Genomic DNA, 13,262 nt, shown 5'->3' with positions numbered 1-13,262 from the left:
GGCTGGAAAAATTACTATGCACGCTCAAGATGTTAATAAATCTATGGTGAAAAACTCGTATTTGTATCTTTATCCAGTTCTTCACAAAAAATTGCTAAAAAAAGCGAAAAAAAACGGCCTTCACACGGGGTGACCTCCTTAAGATTGTGCTCTGCATTCAGGACTGTCTCAGATGGTGCTGCATTTGCCATCTCGGAAATGATGCCCATTGACATATTGGCAGATGGGTTGTCGAACATACACAATGCCAAGTCTATATCTCCTTTATCGCAGACGAAGAACGTCGAAAGGGAGAGATCTCCAAACAGATGGCAAAAGCACTGGGAACGCTCGAGAAAAGGGTCGGTCGACACACAGGTTCATCCTTGCCATTAAGGAGTGGTTGGAGAGATGGCACGGTGAGATTAATTATATCGCAAGTACTTTTACAGGTTTAAACTGGATATCCCAGTCGATTGTCCTAACTGTAATGGAGTCCCAGAGGAAGAACCTAGAGGAGACTCTAGGAGAGGTGCGAAGAATGCTAGTATGTCAGGAAGGCTGGAATGCGATCAATTCCATAATCGCATCTATTCAGAGCAAACTGCAAAAGGCAGACGAGATGTCAGCAGTTAAACTATTAGTGTCTAAATCTGAGTCAATGAGATGTTGTATTTCGTTACCACCGGAATAGCATGTTTATTTTTGTAAACATGGTACACGAATCGCTTCGTGAAATACCCTTTAACTTCTCCTGCCACTTGGAGTTCACCTCCTTTACGTAACATTGGTGGATAAGATTCCACGCAAACTTAAGGAATGATTTGAACTCAACCAATAGGGGATGATAACAGTCCCCATGTCTTCAACAGATTTTGTTGACGGTTGCAGTTTTTATGGTTGCAGTTTCAAATTCCATATTATTCCGAGGTTTGACCTTAGGGACAACTTGTCCAATTATGTGCAGCGTCAAGTTCTCTAGCCTGAGGAGATATTCAAGTAGTTCTCGTTGTTCATGTTCCTGTCGCCTGGCACAATTGTACTATCGTTTTTCTTATCAGAGGACGGGTATTGCTCTCGATATCCCTAAACAAATCTCTCTTGCAACCCCTTTCAAATTGTTTGTTTAAAGTTCAGGCTGTGAAGACCGCTGCCCATTGGTAGAAGGCCAATTCCTTGTCCATCAAACAGAACCTATATTAGAACAGCCGTATAGTCGCTATTGTAAGGAAGAGTTTGTAGTTCCCGTTGAGGACTCCTAAAACTGAAGTTCAGGCGCGCGTCAGGAATGCACAAATCCAGATCGGAATTTGCCCTAGGCAAGGCTGGACTATTTGACCAGCACAGTTTGCATTTCCAATCTATCTGGTATTGCTCTATCCAAGTTTTGGGAAATACCCCTCTGGGATTACAATTAACTCCTGCCAACAATGTTATTTGTCATGACTGATTACAAGGCAAAAATTCATTTTCGCGTCTTCATGTTTCCTTCCTTCGCTTTGGGATTTTACGCATAGCAACATTTGTTTTAGAAAATTGTGGTGAAAATTTCAGACTGGAGGACGGTCACCTGCTTTTTAAAATGTATTAGTAACAACTAACAAACCAACATCTAATGAGAGCCGCATTTACTAGTATGATCCAAACAGGGCGGTAGGGAAAAAACTCCTTTCTTTTCTAGATGGGCCTAGCTTTAAACAATTTCGAGGCGTTGCTGGATATTGTCCTGACACACGATTGCAGGCCGTTTTATAATTTCTAAAATTATCAAGTATGTGAAACTTATCTTAGCGTATCCAAGTGTGGATAATGTTATTTTACCGCTTGCTACACATTTGTTTCGTCCGGAAAAAGAGGTTCAAGATCATAATTTCCACATCCAAAGTTCTTTGTTGCATTAAGCAGACCTACCGAGTGGAAAGAGAAAAGGGGGTAGTCGCCCCGGGCTTGGAATAGAGATTGATTATTGAAAGAAAGGAATAATAAGCACCCCAGGGCTCCTCCCGACCCAGACTTTCTCTTTACGGCATGCTAGCAAGCGCATTCCTACAGTACACTGACCACTGCCGATTGTCTATGTTTAAAACGAGAAGTTAATCGTTTGCATGCACACATTTAATATAACAGGGGAATAAACAGGAATTGCACAATCCAAGGTTTCAAGGTTGTAGGTACTTTCGCAATCTTAGTCCCCTAACATAATACAGTACAGTTTGTAGAAGATACAAGGATTTGTAAGAAATCAATCGAGGTTTTCCTGGCTTTGAAAATTATCGATTTATTAATTAAGGTTCTCGGGTCAATAAACAGGAACAGATGGAGATATAAATGCTGTCCGGAATGTTTGTAAAGTTCTTAATTGTTCTCAAGAACAGTTCTGATTTTTCATGTTTATTTTTAATTTATTCCGTGTCACAATTTTTGCAGAATTCTTGTGTAATGTTGAGCGGAATTTCCACTCGCCACTTGTTGTTTCTTTTTTGCCAAAACACATCCCATTTGTTTTTATTACACATTATAAGATGACCCTACATTTTTCAGATAGGACGTTATCAATGATTTAAATTGAACGAATACAGACTATAATGAAATAATGCTTTCTCAGAACAGACATGAGTTAGTAAGTACACAGGGTAGGAGACGATCTTTGGACCGGCTGTGATTCATAGCCCCGGATTGCTTTGTGAATGTCTCAGATACTTGATAAAGTTACAAATTTATGCTGGTATGGATGTTTTTTCGGAATTGTTTTTTATTGCGTTTCTTGGGAGTTATTTTTATGTAAAAACTTGCTCCCATATTCAAAACAGATTTTGTGACTGAGATTTCCTCGTATTAGTTTTGATGGTTGGTGTAGGGGAGAGAGGGGTTATTGGAACTGAGTCATGTATTACTTCCCGAAATATCGATATAAATGAATATCACAATAGCAAAGGATAACGCCATCATTGGTTCATTTTTAAGGCTTTAGATCTAAAATAAAACTTGTTTTAAAGTCGATTCAGTGTCTCGATCATTACTTTCCGAAACTAGTCTTAGTTTTGACATTTGTTGGAAAGGCAGGGAGTGTGGAAACTGGAAAGTGATAATTTCTTTAACGGATCCATTCTCAGAAAATGCCTAACCGAAAAATTGAAAAAAAGCTGTTCTTATGCCATGTCTAGCCTTCAATCTAAGGTCTAAGATCTAAGATTTTTTTCACCAAATATAGTCATATAGGATATCAAATAAAAGATCTGGATTAGTACTTTTGAAGGTTGTTCTGACATTTAATGCAAAATGGCGAAGAGCGTGGACCCATTCTCAGAACCTATCCAACCGAAAAATCTGAAAAAACAATAATATATTATATATTACAATCATTTCTAGTAATTGACTACAAAACCTCCCTTAAGTTCATCCTAGAATTATAAAATTTTGCAGCAATGTAGACTATAATATGAAGCATGATCCTGGCGGTAAATCGTACTATTATAAAGTTATAATAGGTCAAAGTTGTCAATTCAGTACAAATTCTAAGACTTTGATTGTCAGTATAACGCCAAAGTAAGTATTCTGTCGTAATACATTACGTGCTAGGTACAAATGGAAGAAATATGCACTCAAACATTTTTATATAAGGAATACAAATAACTTTTCATACCTCAAGTGACCTACTTCTAGTTTCGCGATTTGTTATTAGTTTTCGTTGATGAAATTATTGATGCCAGAACGAAATAGTTGCACAAATTTCCACTAGGATGCCCGGAAAGGTCTATATGCGGGATAAAATTCAAAGCGGGAGACGAGTGTTCTTGGCTTCTACAATGCCGTGCTGAATTCGAAACGCCCACTGATGGACGTATGAACAATTCTTTTGTGTCTGTGTTGTGCAGTGCTGTATACGCTATATGATGAGTCGTATGAATACTTCCGTTTATGCTGTGCATTAATCGACACGCTAACTGTTGGATTGTAGGAATATCACTTTAGGGAGGTATAATATTTCAAACTTATCCTTCTTCATCATGGTAAAATTTGTATATTCTGCCCTATCCTCGAAGGTCGAAGGGATGGGGAGGCTACTTAGAAGGAAAAGGTCGTCTCTTCTCTCTAACTTTTTGCGTCGCTCCCCCCTTTAAAAAGTTTTGGTGTTTCAAAATGGGCCTATTTCAATGTGATAACGGTAGAGTTTAATTTTGGGTGAGGGAGGTATGGAGATAGAGACTCTCTCTCCAACCTTGTTGAAAAATCGCCACGGGTACCCCTCGCTCAAAAAGTGATGCTGCTTCAACGGGGGTGGGGGTGGTGGCTGAAAAATTGACATTCTTTCTGGGGGTTTTTCAAATTTCTGACCATCAGGGCAAACTGACAAGCGTGGCAGCGACCTACGTCCTAATCTAGCAACTTAATACCTGGTATACTGACGATTCCCTCACAGTAGAGGATGTAGGGGTAGGCTACTTTGAACCAATGGATAGGTACACTAGTATGTTTCAGGCTCAGGATATGGAGAGAATATTGCGAATCTGACCGACAGCTAGGCGTCAAGGCACTTCGGCCCAACGAGGCACTTCGCTCATGCAATAAAGTCTGGATACTCTGAGTTCCTGGTTGTATTGAGCTAGAAGGCAACCAAGCAGCGAATAAGCTGGCCGGGAAACGAGCAGCAGCGAGGCTATACGGACTAGAAGCTCTTTGTGGAATCGGAAATGGGTTTGTGACTATGAGACTAGGGAGCGAAGAGAAATGGTTGGGGGAACTATACTCATTTGGAGACACGAACTCATAGATTCACAGGATTAAAGGATTAAAATCTCACCAAGAAGAGGATCATAGTAGAAATACTCACTGGTCATTGCAGGTTAAATTACCGTCTAGGGAGACTAGGAATATCTGGGTGAAACCTCTGTAAATATTCTGAGACAATGTCCATCACTTGGGGAAACTAGGTTAAAGCCCCTGAGAGAATATTTAATACCAGAATACCATTTAGATACAAGTAGGAAATATATTAAAATCCCTATCGGCCATAGACCTGATGGACATCATAGGCCTGATAATGACGGTAGCATAGGAGGTAAGGACGGTGATTAGGAGCAAGAAGAAGTTTGCGTGTCCAGCCTCTTTAAAGAACGATTTGAAAGGAGGAAGAAGGGATGGGCCGCCTCTCCCCTCGCCATCTCTCCTCTCATAAGAGCTGGTGGGTTTTCTATTTGATGTTGCATCATAAATATTTTAATTTGTATAGAAAGTGCCAATAGAACCGATCCTTGCTGGGGGATAGGTAAAGGTCGAATCGAGGAGCATGGGGGCTTTACGTAGTTCAGAAGGAGCTTTGCTGATGAAAGTAAAACATATTAGGTATTTTGTAGATGAGTCTTTCGTGGCAGACAGAGCCGAAAGCTTTTTGAATGCCTAGTAGGCATTCGGTAGACGAAATGCTGTTATTAATTTCGGACAGCGGATCAATTTTATCGATGAGCAGAGCATTAGAAGTGGAGTGTTTCCATTTGTTAGCAAATTGAAAGTACGGGATGACATTGAGTTTAGCGGCATGTTCAAGAATAATTTTTAGAGGACTGTTTTAAAGATGTTACATTTGTTTTTTTCCCAGCCAGAATAGCATTCGGTATAGGAGGTCTCTCACGAAGTGGGAAATTACGTTGTGAGAAGGTATTGATTAAAGGTTTTTGGCAAAAAAGTGCCGATTGTTTTAGCGCATTTTAAAAAAAACGAAATTAAATATATTGTCTGGCCTAGAAGATATTTTATTATTATTGGTGATAATGCAGATTGGCTAGATGATATGACTTAGATTGAGCTGTATTTATCGGCAAGGCAATTGGTCGACTGAAGGTGGGGGGGGGGTTTGCAAGTTGTGGGCACGTTTTGCGAGAGAGATAGAAAGAGAGAGAGGGAGAGAGCTAGAGTATTCTGGTTAAGAGAGATTCTAGAATATATGATCAGCGTGTAAGTTGTGATTTTGTGGTGATGTAGGGTATATAAACATAGTGGAGAATTCGATTGTGGATGTTATCGAGACTACTTCTTGTATTGGTTGGCGCTTATTGCATGTTATTGATGGAATTATAAATGGATCCCGGGTTAGGTTTGACTAAGCTATAACTTATAGTTACAGTTTTGATGCTAGAAACTTATTCCTCATGCGGTGGGAAGATCTTGGGATAAGGGAGATTGCAGTGGGGTAGATTACTGCTTACTATGATGAGGTTTAGAAAGGATTTTGAATTTATGAGTATTTAATCTCGTTTTATTGAGGATGATGTTTAATTTATGTCCCGAGAGCTGAGTAGTTAGAGTGTGACGCAGCAGGGTTAGCAACATTCGAAATTTATTTTGAATGTTGTTAATTTGACTGACAGATGCCACCACCGGTGTTCTCCGTGGCGTAGTTGGCCTTGACAATTAATTTAGATTGTGAAAAATAATCGAATGATTATTAAGTTGTTAACCGCTGACCAAGTCGGTCACCTTTATTTTACGACTCATTTTACAGTTGACGACAAGTCAACCAACCTTATCATCTTAAGTTAATTCAGAAATAATTTTAATTATTGAAATAAAAATGTTATTTTAAATATATATTATAAAATGTAAGCTTGAAGGTAAATTTAAATGTAATCGCCAAAAACAAAGAGAAACCTATGCCTTGCTTGAGTGTGTTTCGAATTCAACGCGCGTATCTGCATTGCAAAATTACTGGCGCTAGCCGAGCCAGCTAAAAGAGCTTCAGGGTGTCATAAGGAAGGTCGCGGTTGAAATCTCACTGGTGACAGTTTGATTTGTATCGTGATTTGACGTCGGAAACCAGTCGACTCCGCTGTGGATGAGTACCTGAGTCAAATCAGGGTAATAATCTCGGGCGAGCGCAATGCTGACCACATTGCCTCCTAGTGTACCGGTACGGTCTTGAATGAAGTGCTCTAACACACTTGAAGGCCCTGATCCAATATGGATTGTTGCGCCAACGATTATTATTATTATGTTGAGTTTATGAGAAGATAGGAAGAGAGACAGTTCACGGAAACGGTTTCTATTGCCTACTGAATTTATGTATGTTTTAATGAATTATTTCAAAACCCACTTGTGAGGCTTATTCGATAAACGAAGGGAGGAGCGCTAGCTTAGGGACGACAGATTGATAATTAAACATAACTGATAATTTTGTCCTAGTGTGGGAAGTGTCATATGGAGTGCAGCTTTGAATTCTGAGTCGTTTTGGGATGGAATTGGGTCCTTGTGCGTTGACTAGGCATAGATATGGGTGCTTGTTTGCGTTTTATTGAATTCAGGGACTGGAATCAGTTAGAGATGTAGCTCTCTCTGATTGCCGCATGAGTAGATTGCTTCGCAAGAATAAACAGCTGTTGTTTCGATTATTCCTAGAGGATAGAGTTCTTGTAGTGCCTCGACCCTAGAATAAGGCTTATATAGTAGTTACCTTTTTTAAGGATTTTTCTCCAGTCGAATTTAGCTCTTGTTGTTGTTAGAATCTATGTTGAAATAGAACTATTGCGTTCAAGTTGGGGAGTATGGTTTGAGTATGATATGGGAAAGTTTCTCATGACTTACCTGTCCTAATACGTACATGAATTCAGTTTTAGCTTTTCTTGTTACCGTGGGTGATGATGTTGCTTTAGATGTCGTTGTTAATCTACATAGTTGCTGATGATGCTGTAACTGTTGATATTACTATAACGGTTGATGCTGGAGTAGCAAACTTGCGTTGTTCAGAAAGGCTACCTTATTATACGGTGGTTGCTTTAGTTTCCTTATCCTTTCATTAGCTTTCATTTGTTTATGCAACCATTGCATCAGCATATGATTTTCTGCCTTCATATGGATGTTACAACCCCGAAATCATTACGTCACTTGTCTAACTATCCGGTGCTCAGAGGTGGCGGCGAGGAAGATGGGGCGGCAACCCTATCGGCCAAACCAAAACCAAGTGGTCGAGGAGAACCTCCATAGTGGTGGCACCGGGAGACGCTGTAATCACTTTGGTTTGCCGGCCGTGATTCAGTAGGCGAATGCTCCAAAGACCTAATCAGGGCGATCAGACCCGAGTCTGCACGGGGACTCATCTGAAGTGGCAAATTGGTCACGAAACCTTACCAGGGGTATACTGGTACCAGGGGAACCGGGAAAGCCCTCTGGACTCACATACTTCGGGTGAACTCCTGTTGTATGTGAGGAGTTTCATGGTGGTTGTGGTTGTGCTCAAGCGAGAAGAGACCTTCGGGCCTCGACGTGGTGTTGCGTATCAACACGGGTGCCGTACTCCATAGTTTAGTAGAGATTTAGGTAATTCTTGCATCCACCAGTATGAATGCTAAGCCATGCACTTGGTATAGACTGGTACCTTTGTTGCTTCTTTCAGCGGGGCTCTGATTGTGGTCACAAAATCAATCCGTGTCTGAAGAGGACCGTAGGATTAAGTCTCACGACAGGTGCCTACGTAAAACACTATGGGCTTCACTGTCTAACTATCCGAGAGATACGTAGGATTAGTATGAATTGCATGCGTTTCTGCAGTCCGTATTACATGCTGGATCTTTCGAAACACGGACGCCAAAAAGTCAAGCTGGGACGATCATAAAAGAACTCATATGCATATTTGTATGCATAGCTACAGAACGTAGCATACTAAGATTTGATGAGCGGCCCCAAGATCACTACATCATTTTGGTTGTCTATGGGAAGCAGCCCTAAAATCTGTGTATTCGGCGTGGCGAAATATTAGCAGCTTAAGGGGGAAAACTACATCAGAAGATTTATTTCCACGTGCTTTTTTAAGAGTAGATGGTTTAGTAAAGTCGATAAATAAAATTTATGTTCATACTATGTCAATCTACCTGATAGCTGTGCATTGCTACGAGGCGAACTTCACCAGCTTCGTACGGGTAGGGGTTGGGGTCTAAGGATAAAATAACCGATTCAATCAACAAGATCGGATTTTCATACAACATCCTTCGAGTCTCACAAGAGTGGATGATACTAAATGAAGACATGGAAGAACTGCAGGCATTCGGTTCGCTTTACATCATCGGACGGCATAAGTGCGAGCTTCTACATATAACGGCTATTCCTCAAGATACTGGAATCGGGCCATATTCGGCTCCTTAAGTACCAGAGGAGCTCGTGCGCTGGGTTAAATTGCTTTATCGTAATCCAAAAAGTAAATTTCGAATTTTGACAGATATGACGTGTTTCCGTTGATATTCATCAAGGAAGCGCTCTCTCGCCATTCGTCTTTGTTCTTTTTATGAATACTGTCACAAGGGACATCCAATATCCAGTATCCTATACACAGCTAGTTTTATGCACATTATGTTTTCCTTGCGTTTCATAGCAAAGCCGATATCGACCAATTGATATGATCGCCTCATGCAACACGGTATGGGACTGAATCTGAATAAAACCAAAAGGTCGCTGGAAATAACGATGACTTAATACGTTAGATATTGATTTGAAAACCTTTCGACTCCATTTAGATCAGGCGTATGACCGAGCAAGATGGTGCAACCGATTAAGACAAGCCGATCCAGCTATTGAACGCGACAACTATATAATCGACCAAAAAATCAATGTGCAGCATGTATAACGTCAGGAGCAGTTTTACTACTTGGAAGGAGTTGATAACCGTTAAAAGTTGATTATACGTTGCTTTCAAACCTATGATTTCTGATCTGTAATAGAAAACGATCTCGGCGCAAAACCGGGATGTCTGGAGTTCCTTATTAAGGCAGGTCTAGACCGGATAACAGTTGTTGCGCCATTGATGATAATGAATAGATAACGTCACAAGTTATCACTGGAGTCTAAACCGTCGGCATTTTTAAAATCGATCAAGCCTGGCCAATAAGTATCTATTACCGATCGTGAAACTTGAACATCAAGTCCTTAACCAACCACGAATAGAAGTATTTTACATGTTTGCAACTACGGATCATGACTACCATTAGTGATGATAATGGCTGAGTGGTAGAGCCATTATCATCACTAATAGCGCCCTATTCCAGCTTCGACTTTGTACAATCAAAATTCATATTTCCCCAAGGAGAAACATGTGGGAGAAATGCTCAGCACGGCGTGGTCAGTTAGACAGTAGAGTACAACAACTTTCACAATGAGACTAACCGGAAACCTGACTAAGGCCAGTCAGTCAGTGGCATTTATGCCTAAAACTTCCAGAAAACGGGAGAGGAAAGCTCGGCAGAAGGAAATTTCAGCCGCAACGGAGAGTGGACTACGGGCTACATCTTGCCTGTCAGAACTCTCTCTTCCGCTTCTACCAGGAAAAGCGGAAGAAAGAAAGTTTGGTGATGCATGCAACCGTCTAATATCGGTATATTTAAACGAAAGGTTAAGCTTCTTAGGAATGACGACGTGAGAGTTGCTGCACCACCAAGTGTGGCAATATCCAGAGAAATCTGACGCAAGCAAGCTGTAATTTCGGTGGAAGGTGGGGACAAGCTGAGAACATCCACACTGGAGGCAGTAGACTCTCCAGTTAACGCGGTTTTTATATTAGACTACACTTATATCTACAAACATAAAGGTTAGTCAAATTAACATTGGTTTCAGCATACCAAAGCCTCTACCATTCAACTGGTAACAAGACTGACTGTCAAGTTTTAGGACTATTATTTATTATTATGTAAAGATATAATTTTAGTGCAGTTCGGTTTTCCTGCCGAAATCTGGGAAAAATGATTATCCCAATCTAAAAAACTCGAGATAGATCAGCTAAACATCATTCTCGCTAAAATATCTGGGGAGACAGGTTAAGGGTCATCTTCAAAAGAAGGCGCTAAGGTTACACTCATTAAACGAAAACTAAAATGCTCATCAGCTTGGAAAGTCCTGTGAGTCAGCCCTTAACTTTTTGAAGCTTAGAAGTGATAAGGGTGTTCGTGGACATTGAAGGGGATTTTGATGCGCTGTTCCAAAAACTTTGTGATGCCATTAGACAGCATTCCGTCAATGGAATTTAATTTAAGTAGATGTATGCTTTGCTAACGTGGATATTGCAGGGTGCTGGAGAGTGTGTTGACCACTAGTTGACAATAGGAGCAACGAAAGGAGATGTGCTATCACCACTTCAATAGAGTATGTTGATCTGCTGACTGCTATGCGAATCTTGCTCTGAATTATGCGGATGATGTATCTGTGCTAGTTTTTGTAGAGGGAAACTGAATGTCTTTGTCTTTCAGAGATGAAGGGTACTACATGTAAAGTTAAAGAAGAAATGAGTATTCACAGGTTTTGGGCTGTGAGGGTGGACTTTTTCCTCGACATGGGGACTTAGACCTCATGTGGTATGTATGTTGCTATCGTTACTCCAATATTCGCTTATTCATCCGCAGTGTGATGGGTTAAGGTGAAACCAAAGGGTTTTCATTTTAAATTAACCTTATTACAAACAACTGTTTGTCTAGGTATTACGTGTCATGAACATGACATCCGGCGCAAATGTAAATGCATTACTCAATCTGCAGCCGCTGAATTTATACATTCAGAGTATTGCAATTGGAAGAATTATCGAGAGAACTGAATTCAGTTGTTATAATGCCTTCTGATTCTCATATCCCCATACATTTGTTTGGAAGAAAATATGAAGTTATCCACAAACCAGAGCAAATTGGGACGATTTAGAAGAATGCTTGGGGGGACAAACTGAGGTGTTCTAGACTGATAGCTCAAAATCACAACGGCGTTCGGGGGCAGAAACGAGAAGTGGGCTTTCTCCTTGGGACAATATGCAACACTTCTTCAGCTAAAATGTATGCGATCCTAGGAGCAGCAACCTGGGTGATTAACTAGCGGTTAGAGGACACGAAAGTTCCTCAGCAGTAATTTGATCACCTCGAAAATCCTTCAGGAATGTAGAAACCGATGTGTGCAATCTGATTAACCATAAATTACTAGCTGAACATATGTTCAGAACGGAAATTCTACAATATGGTACATGCCCATCCTATAATGAGGAAGCGGTGTTGATGTACTCCAGCTATAGCGGGTGGCATCACATTCACAAGCGGAAATTCTGTGAAACATAAACGAATCTGAAGTATTCCGCTAAACGGGGAAATCGAGTACAGTGAGCCACTAGAGTTTGAGTGCTTAGAGGCTTTGCCTCCCCCTATGCAGAAACTCACAGACATCATTCAATTATTCTTCATATTTGTGGTGGCCTTGACAACCGAGGAAGTATGGAAAGAAAGTGGGTTCGGTCGGAATTTCGCACGCCTGACAAAAGGGGGTTGAAGGGGAGGGCTCTAGGATTTTTTTCGGGGGATCGAAATAGAAATTTGGATGAAAAAAGGAAGAAGGCCCCGTTTTTCCCATAATTTTCAAACCGTTTTCCCTCCACAGTTTTGGGTTTCCTTCATTGCGATCGTGTGTTTCGAATGCGATCACGCAGTTTATTTCTTTCATCCTTTCCAAAATATTAAATTCTCGGAGAAGTGGTTGCACTTATAATATGATGGTGGAATTTCAGCAGCAGAAATATGAACGATCAAAATTATTTTAACTATGAATTACTGCTTCATTTGTTAGCACTATTATAAATCCTATCTTATTTGCATGTTCATCAGGCTAGGAAGTAGCATTTTCTATTTTATGGTTCTTGTCTATACAGACTAAGACTACTAGACTAGAACTTAGTCTATTTTATGATTTTATGATTTTTGTCTATACAGGCTTGGCCTACACTATACTTTATTGCTTCTCGGCTGGTAAAATAACCAGTTGAGGTAACAAAAGTTTCAATTGTGGCGTACAAGTGCTTAATGACGAGTACTATAGTGGAACTGGGATTCATTGCAGAAGGACTTCAAAAGACCTGAAATTAAGATATATAGTGGCAATAGCAAACTCGGGTCGATGATTCGATCATTCCCGGCCATTCATGGCTGAAGATTTTAGTATAAATCTAGCTATTTTTAATTCAAAAAAAGAGAACGACTGGGTGCCAAAAATTTGTTAAATTACAAAGCTGCAAATCCTTTCAGGTTCCTGTTTCGTTTCATTTTCACATTAAATCAATATTATACTAGTACTATACCATATATCGATATATGGATAAACGAAGTTCTAGAGAGTCCTAATGAGTTTTTCTTGGGAAGCGGTTCAGTAGTGGCAAAAACTATACTTTTCCTTTTTACAATAATAGCCAAGTTCCACCGCTTTACCCTAACTCATCAGTCATTCATTGATTATGCGGGGTATCTTTAGCAATATAGCACGGTCTAGAGATACTTTTCTTCCATATA

The sequence above is a fragment of the Hermetia illucens genome, chromosome 4 (genome assembly GCF_905115235.1).
Source record: "Hermetia illucens chromosome 4, iHerIll2.2.curated.20191125, whole genome shotgun sequence".
NCBI classification, from domain to species: Eukaryota; Metazoa; Arthropoda; class Insecta; order Diptera; family Stratiomyidae; genus Hermetia; species Hermetia illucens.
This window is presented reverse-complemented; position numbering follows the sequence as displayed.